The 20,058-nt window shown below is 43.0% G+C and overlaps 1 long non-coding RNA gene across 1 annotated transcript; it reads right to left on the minus strand.

Moving 5' to 3' along the window:
• Positions 1–791: 791 nt before the first annotated feature.
• Positions 792–13,101, minus strand: LOC134880974 (uncharacterized). Its single transcript, XR_010167983.1, has 3 exons — positions 13,001–13,101; positions 9,960–10,084; positions 792–1,039 (listed from the first exon to the last, which is right to left on the minus strand). It is a non-coding gene; the product is annotated as an uncharacterized LOC134880974 (long non-coding RNA).
• Positions 13,102–20,058: the final 6,957 nt, after the last annotated feature.

Raw genomic sequence — 20,058 nt, forward strand, 5'->3', positions numbered from 1 at the left:
GTCCAGTCTCATTTGTTTTACTTGATATAATCCTACCATGTCAAATGTATCATATCCAGTTGTTGTTGTTGTTGTTGTTGCTGTTACTGTTGTTTTTGTCACTGTGTCATAGGGGTGTTCAGTAACCTCTACAGTGATTTTCAAAACCTGATTTCATGGTACATTGTTGGTTCGCATTATATTGCCAGGTGAAGCACAGACAATGCAGTGCACCACATTATAAATCCCACACAAACAAACACAAAGTAAGGGAGAAAGAGTTGCACATTAGTCCCAGGGTTGGTGTATCCCCATCTCTCCCTGTTCACATGTCAAAGTGCTTTTGAGCAAGACACTGAACGCCAATTTCTCTAAAAGGATAGTCTACACAGTAGCTCAGCTGTAAAGGAGCTTGTAAAAGAACATTAATTAAATGCAGTCCGTTAACCATTCACCTTAAAAATTACAATTCAGTTGAGTCAAACTGCCTATGAGTTTCAATGGAAATCAGAGTGAACATTTAAATTCATCTACATTAAACATTTTGTTAATTTCTTCAAACAAAATCCGAAACCATGTTACATTTGTGATTAGTTGTAGATTACAGTCATTGTATTACTTCTGCAACTTTTAAAACAATAGTGCACTAATACGCGTTTTATGATGTGTGACAGCTCTCAGTAATGAAGAATTGTTTCTAAATGCCTGTCTTCCTGAATGAAGCAGAAATAAAATAAAAAAAGTCATTTACCACTTCTTTCATCTCCCATATGAAGGCAGCCCAAATAATAAAAAAATAAAAGTCTGTGAAAATGAGTACAAAAGCCATTTAATCTCTCTCATCTTCCTCTTAATAACTGCAAATTTCCCCTTGGGCCCATGGGAGAGGGCCTCTCTGTGCCGCTGCCACCTTATCTGTCGCCTCCATATTTCAGCATGCTGAGCGGCTCCCTCAGTACCCAGCCCCCGGCCTCCTCTCACCGGGGCCTGTGGGGAAGCTGGGCTCCTGGGCCCGCCATTGTTCTGGCCTGGGAGGAAAGTCCAGAGAGAGCCCTGAAAGCTGGAGAGAGGGAATATTAAAATAAAACTTGAGCCACTGCTTCATTAAGCGGCAGCCTTTCACAAGCAAACATATCAGAAACAGCCCCCTTTCAGAGGCAGTAATTAGCAATTTGGAAACCTTGCCCCCTCAGGATATACAGTTTCAATTTAGTCAGCAGCTTTAGATTCTTAGGCACTTAATATTCATTGTTTCTGCCATCTTCCCAATTTCTCAATGTACATTGTCTAGTCTTTCACTGGCGATAAAGTGTTTTATCTTTCATGTAATTCTTCTTTTCAATGAGCCCTCTGCAAGAGAAGTTAATTTTTATAAATAATTTTCAAAGGGATTTGCAAAGAATGTGAGGGATATGATAGCAAAGTGCTCTTCAGGAAGTACCAGGCTGAATATCGTATGGAACATGTGCTTGATTGATCTTGCAGTAAATAGTATATGGAAAGAGTTCCTGCAACTTACTGGGGAGTTATAATGCATAGAAAAACTAAACAACTTATCACATGGTCCAAAAAGTAAATAATATTCAAGTCGGAATGATATTTGATGAAAGGACATCTGGATTTACCATCACAGATTACAAAAAATATATTAAGTTAGCAAGATTTGAAACCTGACATTGGCACTTCACGATGGTATTACATTATTTACTGCTTTTCTACAATTGAAGACTAATGAGAACTCTTATCATGAATTATTTGCCTGTGTTTGTATTGGCATGGGAAACCCTTTGCATGGATTTAATGGCAAGTGTTTGCAAACTGCTTATTAAGCCAAACCACATATCGTACCTCAAGGGGGCAAGACAGACACTTATCTTTGCCACCATGGAGCCTTTGTTTCAAAATGCTACTACTTCCATTCATTTCCAATCAGCATTGTGTAATAGAAATAATTGATTTTTGCCTCTTCTCCACAAATGAAAAACGCTTGTGATTAAACATTTTGTCTCCAAATCTAAATTCCAAGATCCCCATCAACACTTTAGAAAAATAGGCAACTCATTAAAGCAAAAAAAAAGAAGTAGCTAAGACGTGAAAAGAGGAGGCAGGGAAAGAAATAATGAATGGAGTCCGAGTGAGCTATCTTTCCCAGGCAGAGCGCCACTAGGGATGCAAACTCTCAGCCACCAGAAATGAGCTACCTATCTGTGAAAAGAGTGACTGCTCCATCCTATTTGATTTGGCTCTCCTATCATCTCTTAAGAAGATGTCAGCCTTGCTTCTTCTATTGCTCTGAGCCTTTATCAACCCAGAGACGATTTCCCTGCGAAAAAAAAGGAAAGAGCGGAAGACGCATTTCAGTGCCTTTCAGGGAGCAACACTAAAGAATAAGTGTTATGCGATAAAAAGCGGGTTGTTAAATAGATCTGTCTATTTGTATGGTAATAATGATCGCTTAAAGACTCAAGGCTCCGTGACTTGTAGAACAAGGAAACAAATCTGTATTCAGGTATTATGTTAACACGACTCTCCAAACGACCTTGTAAAACTTTCATAGAGTAAAAAATGAGTTGGATTCTCAAGCTTTTTTTTTCTGTGTTTGAATCATTCTTTCCCCTGTCCTTTGAGCTCCTGCACTAAGCAATGCTGCCAATTTCAAACTACTGGCACTTTGCATTTTAAATGATCTTTTTCAGGGATGATTTAGCAATCAATTTGGTAAAAAAAGCTAGATATTCATAACAGAGTATCTTAATAGAATATATCTAATAATGGGATTGTTTTTAGTTGATGCAGTGTCATATAAGTAGCATTTTAGTCTCATCTTTTAGTAGTCAGACTACTATTAATAGCACAACATCTCATCTAATGTAAGTACAAAGCCTGCCTGTTACTTTCCACAACTAAATATTGGCAACCTTTCTGATCAATCACCAATTTCTAACCATTGTTAGTGTATCCCATAGTTTCATCATAAGCATTTAAACCGTACTACCTGCTGACTGTCAAAAAAGCAAACCCTGAGGTCTCATTAGGATTCAAAAGCTACATTTTTCCCCAGTTAGAATAAGCTGTTAACATTATCTGGGAAAACTGGCCAATAAACCTCAGGAGCATTTCGTTGTCGATTTCAAGCAAATGTAACAGAAACTAGGGGTTTGATTGTTGTTCTGCGTACCTGGAGACCCTCATGATTATTGTTTTAGATGCATCACTGCCGTGGGTGGCCGTGTCAGCGTGATCCACAAAGGTGTGTTTGACGTGTCAATTTAGCAGGTGGCAGGTTGAAGCTGAGCCCTGTTTAGTTGATACTTTGTCTGCTCTTTTGATATCTGCACGGCCTTTCTGTGTAAACAGCAAACAGTTCAGTGAAAAACACCTCCCAGGGGGTTGTTGAAACTGAATCCTGAAATCCTAATCTTACTCCTGGAGTACAGGCAAAAATCATGTGCAAAGAGTCGCATTAGTGCAAGTCTAATAAGAAACCTGTTTAATGGAGTGCAGGCCTGGATGGCTGATAGACGACTGCTCCTGGTTTATGAGAGCATTGAGGGCACCAGGGCCCACACTCAGAAAGCCCACTTGCCAAGACATGAAGAACAAATTCAATGTTGGGGTTTGATGACGAGTGAAAATACTGACAAAAATACTATTTTTAATGCTTTTGGATGTCTGTTATTGCTACAAATGGTCAAATCTGAGCATCAATTATGCAGAAACATCAATAAGCACTAATTTACCCAGCGAGTAAGTACCAAGTAGTATTTAAGGCGTAGAGATGGCATCCTTAAACGTCTCACCACAACTCTTAAAAAATGATTATAGTCTATTTTGTGTTAGTCCCTAAATGTATTGTTCTCCTGATGCTGCCTACTGCTGAACAGAGCAGGAGGAGGAGGAGGAGGAGAATGCCGACTACACAAAGCTCTCCAGGCTCGGCGTGGAAAGCACTAGAGGTAGATTGATTAGCCTGCCCAGTTTGGCTGATTAATCAGAGCCTGTTAGGTGGAAACGAGCACCATTTATGGCTGATTATCTTCCCAGAAGGCACAATCTTAAGGTACAATCCACAGTGGAACTTTTCAACCTCCATTTAAACCCAGCACTTTACAATCTCCTTATTTATTTAATAGAAATGCTTCCTACATTTGGATTCATGAGTGTCAGGCTTAGTGTTTTAACCATTTACATTTGGTAATGACCAGTTAGTATGGAAGAAAAAATATATATCTCCATCAGTTTGTGCAATAAATAAAGCAAAAATGAAGACTGTACCAGACATACTGGTTTTATGACAGCTAAATTACCAATAGCTTTAGGCTATAACCTCAACCTCTTTATATACAAGCCCTGTTGTTCCAACGTTTAACTGCTTTTTCTTAACCAATATTATTTTGTAATACTTAGCCTTTTATGTATTACTTTGTTCTGCATAACATGTATTAAAGGACCTTGGTTGTAAATTAGATGTAGAAAAGGCATTCATGTTTTTGAGTATTAGTTTACTAAACTAATACTATGGTCATTCTTGAACTTCCACAAAGGATTGCATTTGAAAACATGTCTTTGTACTGTGATGTACACCTGGGATGTTTAAATCGAAAATAGTTCCTAATTGTCTGTTTTGAGGGGAATTTATATTCGAACATGAAACACAAAATGATGATGTTGAAGATGAAAAATGTATATTTTTGATGAAGGAGAAGATATACTATTCACTTTGAATTTTTTCATAATATAAAAACAATGTGATTAGAATTCCGAATATTTTATGTTTGTACATCTGGACCTATCTTTCCTTTGTTTCCTATTTAGTGTATCATATAAGTGTTTTAAGTTCCTTATTATTTAATAAATTTTCCCAGCAAAAATGTCAATTGACCGGTTTTAGCTTCTCCAGTGTGAGGATCTACGGCGTATCTCGGCAAACTGTTGGACAACATTCTCAGAACATCTCCTTAGGCACTAAGAATTTGTACGTTTTCAAAAAATAAAACTATCAACTAATCAAGAAAATTGAAAGAATCATTGATTATAAACAGAATCTTTATAGGTAGCCCTAGTGATATATAAATAACCTATAACTAGTTTCAAGCCATGTGTAACAGCTTTAAGAAAAGCCAGACCAGCTTCCATCTCTTGCTACACCAAAGAACCCAAACTAACTAACGACTGTAACTAAGTACAGGTTCTGCTCCAGTGACAGTGAAGGAAAGAGCTTATGCAAAGTGTCATTGACCTTTTACATTGAAGTGAGCATGATATTATAGTAATGCTGACACTTCTAAATTGGAAAGTGAACACCTATCAGCCTGAGGACAGTTGCACTCACCCTTTTCATCTAGCACGGCTCGTCCTAAATGGAGCTAGACCACAGTGGGACACAAGAGGTTGACTCTACTCTCTACTCTCTCGTTCACCACCATGATATGAAAGAGACAAAGGGTTTAACACTTCCTAAACTATATTGGGTGAATTTTTAGTTTGATCTGTGTTTTAGTATATGCCTCAATTTCTCTGAGAACAACAGGAAAGGAGGTCGCACACACCATCTCATGCTATTGTCCAGCTCTGCAGCCGACGCTTGGCTCCAGAGTGGCCTTTCCCAGCCTGGTCACCCGTTTCCATTTATCTGCTGGGATAACTATAAAAATCTGTCAGGAGCAGGGTGGGTTTTTCGCTCAGCTCAGCCCAGCTGGCAGATTGAGAGCCCCCTGTAATGCCTAGTCTGTTTTTATTATTCTTGCAGGGGGAACACTATTTCATCAAGTGCATGATTCCACAGAAGAGAGGAGATAGCCCCAGCCCGGCTATATTTCTTCCAATCAAATATTCCAAGGGGAAAAAATGAGTGGGTGCCATCAAATCCCAGAATAATGCTGCCAGATTTTATGTAAAAAGAAGGACTGATGGACAAATACAGGAAGGCAAGACAAGTTTAATGACGTGTGTTCAGGAGCTGAGATTGGAAAACTGACAGAGAAAAGCAGCCTCTTTGCTGGAATATAAATTGTTGTGCGCTGTAAAAAGGCTTTTATCTGGAGTGAATATGGGACGAAATACACAGGTCAGGGTTAAGTCATTTTCTCCGGCAAGTTAAGCGAATAATGAAGGCGAGCCCGCGCGGAGAGGAGCACTGCTACTGCCAGTTTGTCTTCATTTATTATGCCAAATCTCATGATTTTGGCGTTGGCGCAGTGAGTGCTCTGGCGCGCACCGGTGGACGACATATCGCTTAATTTACACAAGGTAATGAAAGCAGGGAATGGGAGGACAAAACAATTTACCTGCTGACACGGGAAGAAGTGATTTGCGAACATGGGGGGTGAGCGAAAGAGCAGGCAGAGGGCCAGGGCCAAGGGGTGGAAGAGAAGCAGAGATAGGGAAGAGGGTGAGGAGAAGAAGAAAAGGGGAACAGGGGAGGACAAATAAAAGAGAGGGGGGTGGAGGAAAAAATAAAAGGATGAGGATGGCTTCAGCCTCTGCTCGTCAGGAGATGATGGCTTCGATGAGGCAGTAGACAGTAGACTCTATACGCCGTCTCCCTCTCCCCCACTGACACACACACAAAAATACACGCAATCAGACCTCAAATCTGGAGGGTCGGCGCTGACAAGACCCTTGTTTTACTCCTCCTTTGCCCACCAATTGTAATCACTTCTGAGAGAGCCACTTGTGTAGCAGGAATAGGCGTCTTGAACATCAGCCTGGAGTCGCAACAGGTATTTTTCCCCCAAAGACCAAATCTCTGACTGCTTTCTCACACCACATTTTGCTGACCAGAATATTGAGAATGTATTTGATTAATACAAGTCTTACTTTTTAATTGAGATTCATCATTTCAGATTTGAAAAGTGAGGTTTATCTGCCCTGCAAACATTTTACCTACCAGCATATTTTATCTTTATCCATTAACATTGTAAACAAAGTGACCTAAATTAGGATGACCAAACAGGTGATCCAGATGCAAATTAGCTCTGTCAAAAGCCAATCCCTTCCCAGCACTGATGGATGTATTTAAAGAGCACGATTGACCATTCAGCTGATGTCCCTCCACAAAAAGAGAAAAAGAGTCTGCCTGAGACTCCCTGACAATATGGTCTGAGCAGCACTGTAATTTTCCAATCACTAGCCCTTCAGGCCAGGCCACTCCTTAGGGCAGTAAGATCAGATGAGCTCCGGCATTTTCTTTTGTAAGAGGCCAAACTCTATTTGTCTGCTCGCAGGAACAAAAACAATCAGGGAGCCGAGAGAGAGCGGCTTTTTGGTCTCTCTGGAGAAGGGCCAAAGACAGAGCAGGAGGAGGAGGAGGTGGATGGAGGGGGGCAGTGGGGTGACACAGATAACTGAGCCCCCCACCCTCCTCTCCTGCCCGCTGTGGGTGGTTGGTTGTGGTGATGATGAACGGGGACGCGGCTCAGCACCCGTTCCCCGCTGTCAGGGCTCTCCGCAGGACGAGACAGAGAGAGGAAGTGTCACTCTCGGCGGGCCTGCTGGGCCAACCTGGACTCTGCTGAGTCCTGCTGCTCGAGTCTTCACAACAAATCAAACACCATCACACCCACCCCTCCCCGAACTCGGCCACACACACAGCTAAACCTCTGCTACTGTCTGGAAGAATGTGTTAGAAATACAGACTGTTGAGCGTGCTGCATCTGAATACCTGCTTCTGTCTGTCATGTATTTGAACGCATGCGGCGCTAATATGTGTCTCTCCTTGGAAGAGTCCTCGGGCTCTGGTTGTAAGGGTGGGGTGGGGGCTCTCCTCTGTCCTCCAGCCTCCCCTGTCTGCAGCTCTCTCCACAGGCTTATTTCCCCTCGCAATGAAAGGTGACAGTGAACAGTGGAACTCGTCAGTGTGAATAACAAACAGTCGTGCTTGGTGAGACTCTCGTGTACACACACACACACACACACACACACACACACACACACACACACACACACACACACACACACACACACACACACACACACACACACACACACACACACACACACACACACACACACACACACACACACACACACACACACACACACACACACACACACACACACACACACACACACACACACACACACACACACACACACACACACACACACACACACACACACACACACACACACACACACACACACACACACACAGGCCCAGCAGTAGGCACGCTGTCAACCTCAGCGCGCTGCCTTCCATTACAGCATAACTGGGGACAAATTGAGCAATTTGATGGGTTAAATTTGACATCTTTGCCCATCCGACCTGCATTTGTTGTACAGTACAATCACTTTCCATGGCTCTACGGGCGGAAACGGTGAGCTGTGGGACTTACATGTGTTCTTAAAGATTGCGATCAACATAACGTGCGGTCTCGGATCATTATGAAGGTCGGACGTACATTTTTTAAGTTTACCAACTCAGCTCACATTACTGTACCATCAGGTCTGTGGGGGTCCCTTAGTGATGCGGTTGTCCTAGTCTTGCAGTGTCCTTCAGTGGCTCCTTATACTGTAAGAGCAGTCCATAGCAGGACCAGTGGTCAAGCTTAATTTACACGCTTTCTCTGTCCGCCGCCCCATCAGCATATAGTATCATATAACTGCTAATGGGCTAATGGAGAGAGCGGGCGGGGGGAGCGGGAGGAAGACAGCGGTAGTTAGGGAAATGGAGCTCAGGTTCATCCAAACATTTAATAACTTATCCACTCTGGAGCATTCACCTCTTACTGGCCTAATTATATCATTTAACTTGCTCGGAAGAAAGGGCCAGCGTGGATACTGCTTCTTACAGTGTCATCCCATAATTATGACTTATGCCAGTGTGGCCTAGCAGGCCGGATGAAGTCAGCTCTCCATAAATTTTAATGATCACTTAGACAATACGAACATTCGCAGAGCTTCGACAGCATTGGTGGGGAAATGCGGACGCTGTCAGGCAGAAAAGTGCAGAAACAGACTGAGAAGAGCGAGGTTAAAGGAGGGGAGACGCGTGCTGCAAGAAGCAGGGGGGAGGAGATGTTTGTGTGACATGTTTAGGGATGGTGAGTTTAGACTAGCCAGACACACACACACAGCTTGACCGTGTGGGATCAGGTTCTGTGGTCACTGGGCTGCTAACAGGCCAACGTCAGGCTGTCAGAGAGCTAAACACCCTAGTGTAGTCTGTTTCAATGGAAAAACAGCAGCTGACACTCTATGCTGGCGGGCCAACTGCTGACCTCATTCTGAGAGTAAAAGGCACTCGACAGAAGGGAAGAAAGCCTGGCCCGTGGAAAGTCCATGCTTTGTTCCCCAGTACAGCAGAAGTTTTCTAATAACTTTTAAAAGTTGGGAAAAAAAGAGAAAAGGCCGTAATGGTGGGAAAATAGATGGGGCATAATGAAAAGGGCTGAGTGTCTTTTTTTAATAGCTGTAAAATGGCTAATTAGCCCTCAATGATTGATCATTGTGGGAGCAGGCATTGGGAGGTTTGAGTCTCCTGGGCTTTTATAGTTTCTGGTAAAATAATTTTACATTTCTTGTGTAATTAAGAAATGCTCTGTGACCTCTGTGACCTTTGAGGGGGGCATGTGGAAATATTTTTACAAGGGGTTCGTTTAATGTGGTGTCTATTAATTTACCATAGGAAAAGGTATGTGAGCATTAAAGTCTCCTGACAAAGAGTGTAAACTAATACTGCAGTATACGGGTTATTGATTTCAAGATGCAGACGGCCTACCCAGATATTCTGCACTTATAAAACGAGGAGAAGGGACAGCAGGGCAAACAGAAGCTGATCTCTTGCACTTAATATTAATGTCTGTTTTGTGGCTATCCTGTTTCAGGAGGACCCAGGTCTTGTGGTGAAGCGATTGAATGACACAGATTACCTGTTTGGAAATCCCCACGAGACAGCTGATTGATAATGCATGACACAAAAATGTTTTTGTTTACCCACATATATGCCCGTGAGCCGGGTTCAGTTCCTTGTTTTTTACCTCGGAAACCTGATTCACTGGACTGAAGTGGATTGAGGGGGTCAGGAGGTCTCCACTGGCTGCCTAGGTACCTTCTCGACCACGGATCTTCCACATCATATTCATCCCATTCAGCCTGTGTTGTCCTAGAGGGGATATAACATGAAAACATAATCTCACACCACAATTTCATTCCTTCAGCAGCATTAGATGAGATTGAAACTTCCCTGCACACTTTCCTGGGGCTGTCAAATGAGCTGTCAGTCATGTGTCAGAGCCAGCCCCTGCTCATCTGCTCTAATACATCACACAGCCTTTTATATGGATCAGTATGAGTGGGACTCTCTACACAAACGCCAGCAGCTCCTCCACCGGGACGAAGGGTGATTGATAACATTTCCCCAGCTCTTCACACTCATGCCCATTTGTATAGTTGGTTGGAGAAGGGGCCCCTGGTGTCCACTGACATCTACGGTGCCCATCATCGCCTCTCCGAGAACATGACATTAGCCTCAACAACCCGCTCTGATGCATGCCAGGAATGGGCAGCTTTCCATTCATAAAGTACAGTGTGACAGCCATTGACGGATCACTTGTACAGGAAGCTGATATTTGTTTTTCCTGAACAATGAAAGCAGTACGGGAAACTGGCTCAGGTGCCACTCGGAATTAAAGATCAGCTCTTAAATCAATTATTTAACCACCATATTACCACAGTTGATAAATGTTTATTGCTCATTAGTATGCCCGTACAGTCTTAATGCTTTAGAAAATCCTCAGCTGCTGACTGGTCTGAGTGTTGAGATCACTGAGGGGAATCCTGAGCATGTTTTTGTGTACAGTCATATTGGCATATTGGACGGGCTAATGGCCACTTGGCACATAGACAGCTATCCATCCCAATCTCAGCCTCAGTAATCCAATTGAGGCAACCTGCTTGGCACGAGGGAGACTCATCTGTCTTTACCGTTCATTAATAGGGCTCCTCCTCAAGCTCAGGGCCTATACACATTGCTTCGAAACGGACTGAAAGGAAAGCCTGAAACACTGGATCTGTGCCGGAGATTGAGCTGAGAGGGGAGGGGGGATGGATATATAATCACTTCCGCGATACATAATCACTGCTGTGTGTGGTAAAGTATCAGAAAATATGAAACCTCCCTTAGGGAAAAGCTACATATTACAGAGTATAAAAACACTCGGTATGTGATTCAGCTCAATATCATTACGTAGATAGCCTTTACTCAGACGTTTTTTACTGCTTTCCATGGCAAAGCTTTATGTCTAGCGCAGGAATGATGATAATGTTTCTAATCTTGTTACATTGCACACAGAATTGTCTTCTATGTTAATGATGGGCCGGCCCCCTCCCTGCTCCACTGAGATGCTTACTTTCAATTTGTGTACTGTCATCTACCCGCCTTGCGCTTGAAATTGATGCACCATCTTCCCTTTAATTAAATCAAAAACAGTTGGGGTCCAGGCAGGTGGGGGACATGCTCCCTTATACAGCCATCACAAAGACCTGGTTGACTCCAGGACTAATGTGTGTTGCTCGTGTGTCTTTCTGTGTGATTGTCTATGTGTTGTGCAGCCATGTTATGGTATGTAGGAAATTGACATCATATTTTAATTAAAGCACAATAATGAGGTCAAATAAGTTAAATCAATTATATCACTTGTCAATTCTAAATCTTTAATAAATGGTTTTTAAAGTGGAGTTTGAAACTATTTTATTTGGGTTTTACTACATTGTAACTTTAAAAATATATATATATATATATTGATTTCACAACGGCTAGATTTTCCTGGTAAATTTATAAATAAATAACAATCCCAAGAATCTTTCTCAGGTAGGTTTGCCCTCGAGCAAAGCTGGAGCCAAATTCTAAGAAATGAGAGCGTAAAATTCCCACACATTAGGAGGCAGATAATTGGATTTCCTGTGTCCTGTACGGTGGGCGGTGTGGTTCCTGCAGCTGTGACATTATCAAGGTAACATAACCTGAAGGCTGCGGTGTAGCAGCACAGGCCCCGCAAGGCCTGTCCTCCAGTTCCACATCACTGCCTGCTTGGCTATTCATCCTGTGGACCCTGAAAATGAAATTATGGGAGGAAGAGCAAAGGACATTCTTTGGGAATTAATCCCATTTATGCCTAAACCCACTTCAGATTTTATAGTGAGGGCCTCTTTAGATGTAGGGCACATTTACAATTAGACAAGGCCTTAGGAGGGTTGAAAGAAATATTGTGTGTGTTGGTTTGTTTTGGAGGTAATTTGAAGACAGAGAAGAAATAGGGAAGCTCAGACAGAGAAATTAAATAGTGAATAAGTTATCCCACCAAAAATGCCGTTAACATTGAAACAGATCACACAGGTGTCATCTCTAACAGATTTCTCCAGTTTAACATAACAGCATGGACAACATCAAACATGTGAAAATGTAATAACTAGGAGGTAAATAGAAAATGTAAATATCTTCCATACTGCTACTGAGAGTCTGAATTATTGATTTGGCCTTAATACATGAATCTATATTAACCCAAATAAGCATATGCAATAATTTTTTGAAATTACCTAAATATTTCAATTATAATATAGTGGACATATTACACTTACTTACTCAAATTCCAGTCCTGCACAAGGCCACAAGCCATGCAATTTGTTTTTCTGCCATATAAAAAAAAACAAAGACTAAGAATATTATTTAAAAGTTGTTCCTACATTGTTTTTCTTAAATATCCAGCTGCAAGCCACAACGGTAACCTACATTAACTTAAACCTCACTATGGTAAAATGATTTACTCACCTATAGTGATATTTTTCGGTAGAAAAGAAGGCCCATATAAAACATGTATAGTAGCCTTCTGTGGGATTTGGTGATTGAGCAACCACATTAACATTGTACTGCAGGAGTCTTCCACCAACATTTTTTGTAGCAGTTTAGCATCACAATATGGCAGCTTTTATGCTAGTGAAAAAAGGGTCAGCATGTCAAAATTCCTGCAATTAGGCAACACATCTAGATTCATTGTCTTTAAAAGTTATATATAATTCTTACCTGTGATACAGATGCTGTAATTGTACTGCCTTCATGTTGTAATACTCTGCTTTGCATCTCTGTTTTAAGCACACATTCAGTGAAAGCACCTGACATCAATTAGTCCCGTCTGTTCGCTCTCGCGATGCATTGCAGATAAACACTGCCCCCTAGTGACGACACGAGAACACAACGGTGTAACCACAGTCTAATACCAATGTTGTTTTGTATAAAATGAAGCCTTTCGTTTGAGATATGTTTTAACTATTCATTTATTTAAGATATTCAGAGCTGTAGGTTTTTATCAACATGTACTTTTATTTTCCTGCATATGCATTTTTTCAAAATGGTTTTCCATCATTTTATCAACCAGGCCAAATGAATTAATGTTGAGATGTTGATGAGTTACCTAAAAAAATAATATCTTTTTTTTTTGTATAAAGATGTTCCTATAAAGAATATTTTTACTAATTCCTACAGTTGTATTATAAAAGAATATTATGTTTTATTTATAATTTCTTGTCTAACAGTCATGTAAAATTAACACATTGGTTTGTAACTTGGAGATACCAAGCCACACACACACACACACACACACACACACACACACACACACACACACACACACACACACACACACACACACACACACACACACACACACACACACACACACACACACACACACACACACACACACACACACACACACACACACACACACACACACACACACACACACACACACACACACACACACACACACACACACACACACACACACACACTTCAAGTATAAGTACAAGGGCTGGGCTGATTACAGCTCCTTCACTGTCCTCATCAAGACCAGTGCAGACCACAGTCAGAGACGAGAGGGCCCCAAACACACACACACACACACACACACACACACACACACACACACACACACACACACACACACACACACACACACACACACACACACACACACACACACACACACACACACACACACACACACACACACACACACACACACACAATAAACTGTTCTCTCCACTGCACACATACTGTACTTATAAACACACATACACAAACAAATACATAGACAAAGACAAGCACACCATAAACGTCTCCTCAGGCAGCCTCGGAGCTCAGACAGGTCCCTGCCATTATCCCGTCCTCTACCCTAAACACGCAGTTTTAATTTCAAAGCTCTGATTAGCTGATGATTGCATGACAGCCGCCGAACCAGGTTCCCTTTTCGCCCGGCTCCCAGACTGCAACTCAATCATGCCCAATTAGTGGGTCCCCAAACACTCTCTCTTATTAGAGGACTCATAATCGACTCATTGTGTCCTGATTTGGCAAATAAATCACTCTGGAGGCTGCTGACTCCCCCCTTCCCCCCGTTCTCTCTCCCCCACTTCCCTCACCCTTGTCTTTCACTGCCCACTCGCCGTCTTTTCCTTGTCCAGAGGTTTAGTGACAACGTTTTGAGACGTGCTTTTCATTGGAGCTGACAGTTTGAGCAACGCTGGACTCCTTTTTTTTATTTTTTATTTCCCCTGAAGAATGAAGAATAATTTACCAGCTAAGACAAGGCAGGCAGCATGCGGGTGTCCTTGTCCTACAAGGTTAAGAATCCATTCCATCTGAGCAAGAAAGGAGTGAATTAAAATAAATGATGGCCAGATATTTATTGCAAGTTTGTAGATGAAGCTAAGACACTCCAGTGGACCAGCGGGGCCCGGGCTGCCAGTGGCTCAGTGTAGCCGAGTGACCTCCCTACCTCTGCCTTCCTAACTGGGGAATAACACTCAATGTCACATTACTCCTATCCTGCATTTCATATATATATCCCTGTATTTATTTATATCTATAAACGCATGTGTTGGGGACCTCAGGGTAGGACGTATATGAAAGTATCTGGTTGGATGATGCTAAAAATAATTGTAATTTGATAAAAGGATCGGAATTCTTGATGAAATTGAGCTTTGGACACACAGACAAGGAGATCCTGAACGAGTAAATGTCAAATGTCCTTCAATTTGTAGTTACAAAACTCAATGGCGCAAACACAGAGTTAATGTTTAGGTTTAGGTAAAAGTACATCCAAATGCCTGACGTTCATTATCAAAAAATGTTTTGAATGTTCACATTACACATAAACTAATTCTAAGGTTTTGACAATTAAAGGGGGCTAGGAGTTGAAGCGGACTTCACAAAATTAATTAGAAATAGTTTTCAGCAGGGCCCGGTGCCATAGCTACAGTTCCTTAGGACAGAGATCCAACATGAGAGCTTTACAGACTCAGCAGGTGCACCAGCTTGAGCCTGGGGGCTTGCGGAGCACTGGGAGGCCTGTGATGTTGCTCGCATGCAGGAAACCAGCGGACTGTGATGTAGTGGACGCAGAGACTTGCTCTACCAACTTCCCACTGTGATGGTGAGCTCTCTCTCCGGCCACAAACAGCTTTTCCAACAGCACAGACCCTGTTCAGCAACCTCAGGATGCTGCTTTGCTTTATCCAACCGAACCTCTCCCCCTGCATTGCCTCCCCCTCCTCCACTCTACCGAGGGCTATGTGTTTAGTGTGTTGAATGGTCATTAGTCTCTGTTTACATTGGAGAGAGCCTGGCCAGCTGGCATGTGACGTGTGATGTGCCGCGCTGTGGTCTACCACTGTGAGACCCCCGTGGCATAGTCGTGGAGGCCCAGCAACCCCCTTCCCCAGGCGGGCCGCAGAGACAGAGGCGAGCCCTCGGCAGATGGAGCCTCCAGTGTTTCTCTTCTCTCTTCCACAAGCAAATAAGAGGTGGAGCGAGCGCTGGAGGTGGGACTGGCCCTGGCCCCCATCACAGATGCCAGGAGAAGGCTGAGACCCAGGCGAGGCCCTGCTGGGAGGCTGCTGGGCCGGAACAGGTGCAATCTCAGCCCCTCGATCCCCTCTGTCAGCACCTCAGTGGTGGAGCCCGCGCTCTCTTCCTGTCTTCGCTCCTTCTCATTCACACACTTGAGAGGTGTTGTGGGGCTACATCCACCCATTCCCCTCCACCCCTAGCCACAAATCCAGACACCAAAAATCATGCAGACACAGTGCTATCGTTGACTCTTGTCTCTTCCTCAAAAGGAACAAAAATAGTTTAAAAGAACATTAACATAAGTGTGTTTGTGACCCTCGGAGGGCAAACAGTGGAGTTGTGTTGACTCAGGCGTTTTCCTCGGCTGGCTATGATAAGCTCCTCGGCTGACCTCGCCACTGCCAGGGGGGCCGACACAACCACTCTCCCATCAGCCCTTGCTTTATCGCCAGTGGCTGCAAGACAAAGAGGTTTAACTGTATACCTGGCCGCAGGCGCATGATGGAAAGAGTTTATGACAGAGGGGGGTGCGTGGCAAGGCCCAACAGGCCACCTTGACCTGTCCCTGCTCAGAGGACCTTGGTGAACCCCATCCCATTGCCCCCCGTCCCCCACCAGCGACCTGCCCACTCCTACAGCCACTGAGTTATTATCATAATTTCCAGGAGAAGCATTGCAGGGCCTCGGCGATCAGAGAGGCATCCGTGTTTTACAGAATGTTTTGTGTTTTATTGCCTTTAAGTCACTCATAGGCCAGCGGAGAGGGCCCACAATGATAAGAAAACCAGTCATGTGAAAAATGAAGGACCTCGCGCACAGGACTGAGAGGTGAGGAAGGGAAATAATAAAATACATGACAAATGTGGAGCTGGACTGTATTTCATGTTCAAACCCCTGTCTCGCCTGCCAGCCCTCGGCAGCACTAAAAACATATGAAGGGAAAGTGGGAAATAATAATAATGAATTCAGCCAATCACACTGCTACAAAAAGAACAGAAGCTTTTTTTTCCCATCTCGTGGTTTACACTTAAAAAAAACTCCAGGCCTCTCATTCCCCCCCCCGGGTCCTTTGACAACATGATGGCCGTAAGATGCCCAGGGGCATTCAAAGCTGCCACCGTCCCAGCCATTTCATGTCTAAGCCCACCTGGGGTAAACAAAAAAGGACTTGGAGCGACAGAATATTAACTAAAGAAGAGAGGGAAAAAATAGCACTGACAAAACTGAAAATACTTTTCAACCCGTCAAACTTTGGGTCTTAAAAAACACCACGTTCATTGTCTCTTTTGTGGAGTAATTCCCCCTCCTCTCCCACCACCCCCTGCGCGTTTTTTAAGGTGCAGTTTATCTAATGAAAAATAAAACATCTGTTTAATCTAGCTATTTCAAAAGCAAATCCCCTTTTGATCAAAAAATGATATTGATCTGACTGCCTTAGTTGTGTGGCGAGGATTTGTGCTTTAAACTTGAAATATCATGGAGTCTTTGTGGCGAATCAATACTGCGGCTGCTTTTTGAGGCTCGTTTCAAAGGGCACAAGGTCCATCTGAATACGACTGATATAGGCCAGGTAGAGATGTTATAAATGAATGTGTAAAATATGATCTTGTCCTAAAGGGGGATGTCTTTATTTTGTTGCCTTTCCAAACTGATAATAATCCACTCATGACCGCTTCATGGCACCTGACTGATGCTGGCCGGGTCAGCGACAGGGAACCTGTGACAGGCACGCGGCCCCTGGTGGAATGAACTGGTCCTAATACTCCTTGAGCTTTAGCGTGTCTGTCCTCACCCCTCACTCTGAGTCTGCGGGGCCCCATCATTGGGCCCCATGCTATCTCCACATCTCCCCATTTTCTTTAATTACACCTCAGCATATTGCTTTTGGGCCATATGGGAGGCAGATATTGAGACCAGATAAGATGTATAAACTTCTGTCAACACCACAGCATATTAGGTAGAGCTGGAAGCATATTATCTTTATTCTATCCTTCCAATTAGCGCCCAATATCAAAATACATTAACAAGCCTGTCGACGAGGAGCAGGAAAATACATTACATTAACAGTGGCTTTGTCCCTTTTTATTAAAAGTGTATTACTTTCTTCTGTTTGTATTTTTTGCCACAAAAATGAAAAGTCATTTCCACCAAGGGACCCAATAAAAGCATAGATAAATTACCCATTCAAACTCAATGGCCTGAGAACTCCCTGTGCTCAGCTGCTGCACATTGGACTAAGGATTTTACAATGTCTTCAGTAACAAACTGCAGCTTTAAAAATAAACAGTGCACATTCACATGAGAAAACTTCTCCTGCATAAACTCTGAGATTTTGGTGTACCGCCATGTTGAATGAGTCCCATCAAATCAAAGGATTTTAAACATTGTGTCATTACTGGAACATTTTGAATGAAATATCGGATTACAGAAGCACGCACTGGGGAGACCTGGATGTCTACAGCAGTAATGGCTCCATTATTTTAATAGAAAAATGTCAAGGAAAAACAAATTACACCCTAAACCCATGTGAGGCCTGTATCGCCTGATCTGATATACACAGCATCAACATGGCCTCAGACTCAGCTCACCTCCCAGTGACACCGCGTTCATCTGAAAGCAACCGCCATAACCAAAAAGCTCTCTAAGAACACAAGTGTCTTCTTCACTAGGAATTATGTACATATTGTAGCTGTTTTGACGTGATTGAATTCGCTGCAACCAGACAGTGAGAGGTCATTCTGAGCATTGCAGCATCAGGATGTACTGTGTGCACCGAGAGACACGGGGAAAATAAAGGCGAAAAGAGAGGCAGGATGAGGAAGTAGAGAGAGGTCACTTTGAGAAGCTGGATGCAAGCATATGCCAAACAGCGTCTCTGGATCTCTCTCTCTCTTCCTCTAATCCCCTCTCTGATCCAGCGATGCTCAGGCCAATCATTTGAGGCCGGGCGCAACCCGTGATCACTGGGCCCTAATCTGAGTCCTCGGCCCGTCCGCAGTCCACCTCAGACAGCACCGGCCGGCTGCCAGCAGAGGAGTGGCAGGCTTAGGCTTCTCCAGAGAGACAGCTAGAGGTTGTCTCTACATGGATGGGCACTTCGCAACTCGGCGGGGGCGGGAGGAAGGGGCAACATAGCAGCTGCTCGGGGCATATGGGCAGAATTCATTAGGTCTGGCCAAATAAGCCAATTGTGGAGGCGGCAAAAAAAAGTGTGTGTTTGTATGTCTGATAGCGAAACAAACACAGATCACTCACTGCATTCGAGCACTGGGCTCAGAGATTCTGCCACAAACAAATATTCAGAGCACAAATATCCCATGTGAACGCCTGGTGAAGGTATTACACTTGATGAAGTTGATTCAAGGCCAACCAAATGAAAAACTCTGGATCTATTTGTGATGGCCAGTGATTGAGCTGTTAGATGCATAGATAATGTGTCCTTCAGGACTCTGCTGTGCATCCCCAAATGTCATGAGAGTGCTCTCGGCCTCAGAAATAAACCTAATCACAATCTGTAAATGTTACAGCTGTTTCTCTAATAGACCTGGCCTGACTTTAGAGGCCTGCATTTATATTCACACACATGAACCAAAGACACAACTGAATGCTGATAGCGGCGACATGTCTAAGGCATGGTATACAACGTAAATGACATATCACAATATCTGTTCTAATGTGTCGGAGCCAATGTCAAATTAAATTCTGAATCCTGTTTCGAGTCCTGTGGCCTGTTTTGTATAATTGTGAGGCATTTGTGTTCTTTCACTTTTAAAAGAACCTGACGCCAGCTGTTGTCTTGTTTCCAACTTACATCAATTACTCTTTATCCAGTAAAAGGTATAATGTATGCTAATCCCCCAGGTGTCAATAGGAACTGTGTTCAATGCATTTGAGATAATAGTGAAGAAGGGGTTGCTCCTATCGAAGACCTGGAAGATAAAGTCAATGGCACAGTCAATAACAATAAGGTTGTAGGCTTTAATGAGGAATGTTAATTTGAACACAATCAACTGGATTTCAGCTTAGCTGATTATCAACCTTGGACTTGTATAAGGGTGTTGATAAAGCTGGCACTACAGGGAGGACATTTTTTTTATCTACGACAGCTTTTTTCAGGGAGCTTTTAAACAAAATCAGTTTGCCTTTGGGCTGTTTAAGTGAGAAACTAACAAACTAAAAGGGTGAAATTCTAAAAACCCTAAACAAAGACAGGGTAAGAAAACACTGCACTG

Source organism: Eleginops maclovinus, chromosome 19 (assembly GCF_036324505.1).
Source record: "Eleginops maclovinus isolate JMC-PN-2008 ecotype Puerto Natales chromosome 19, JC_Emac_rtc_rv5, whole genome shotgun sequence".
NCBI classification, from domain to species: domain Eukaryota; kingdom Metazoa; phylum Chordata; class Actinopteri; order Perciformes; family Eleginopidae; genus Eleginops; species Eleginops maclovinus.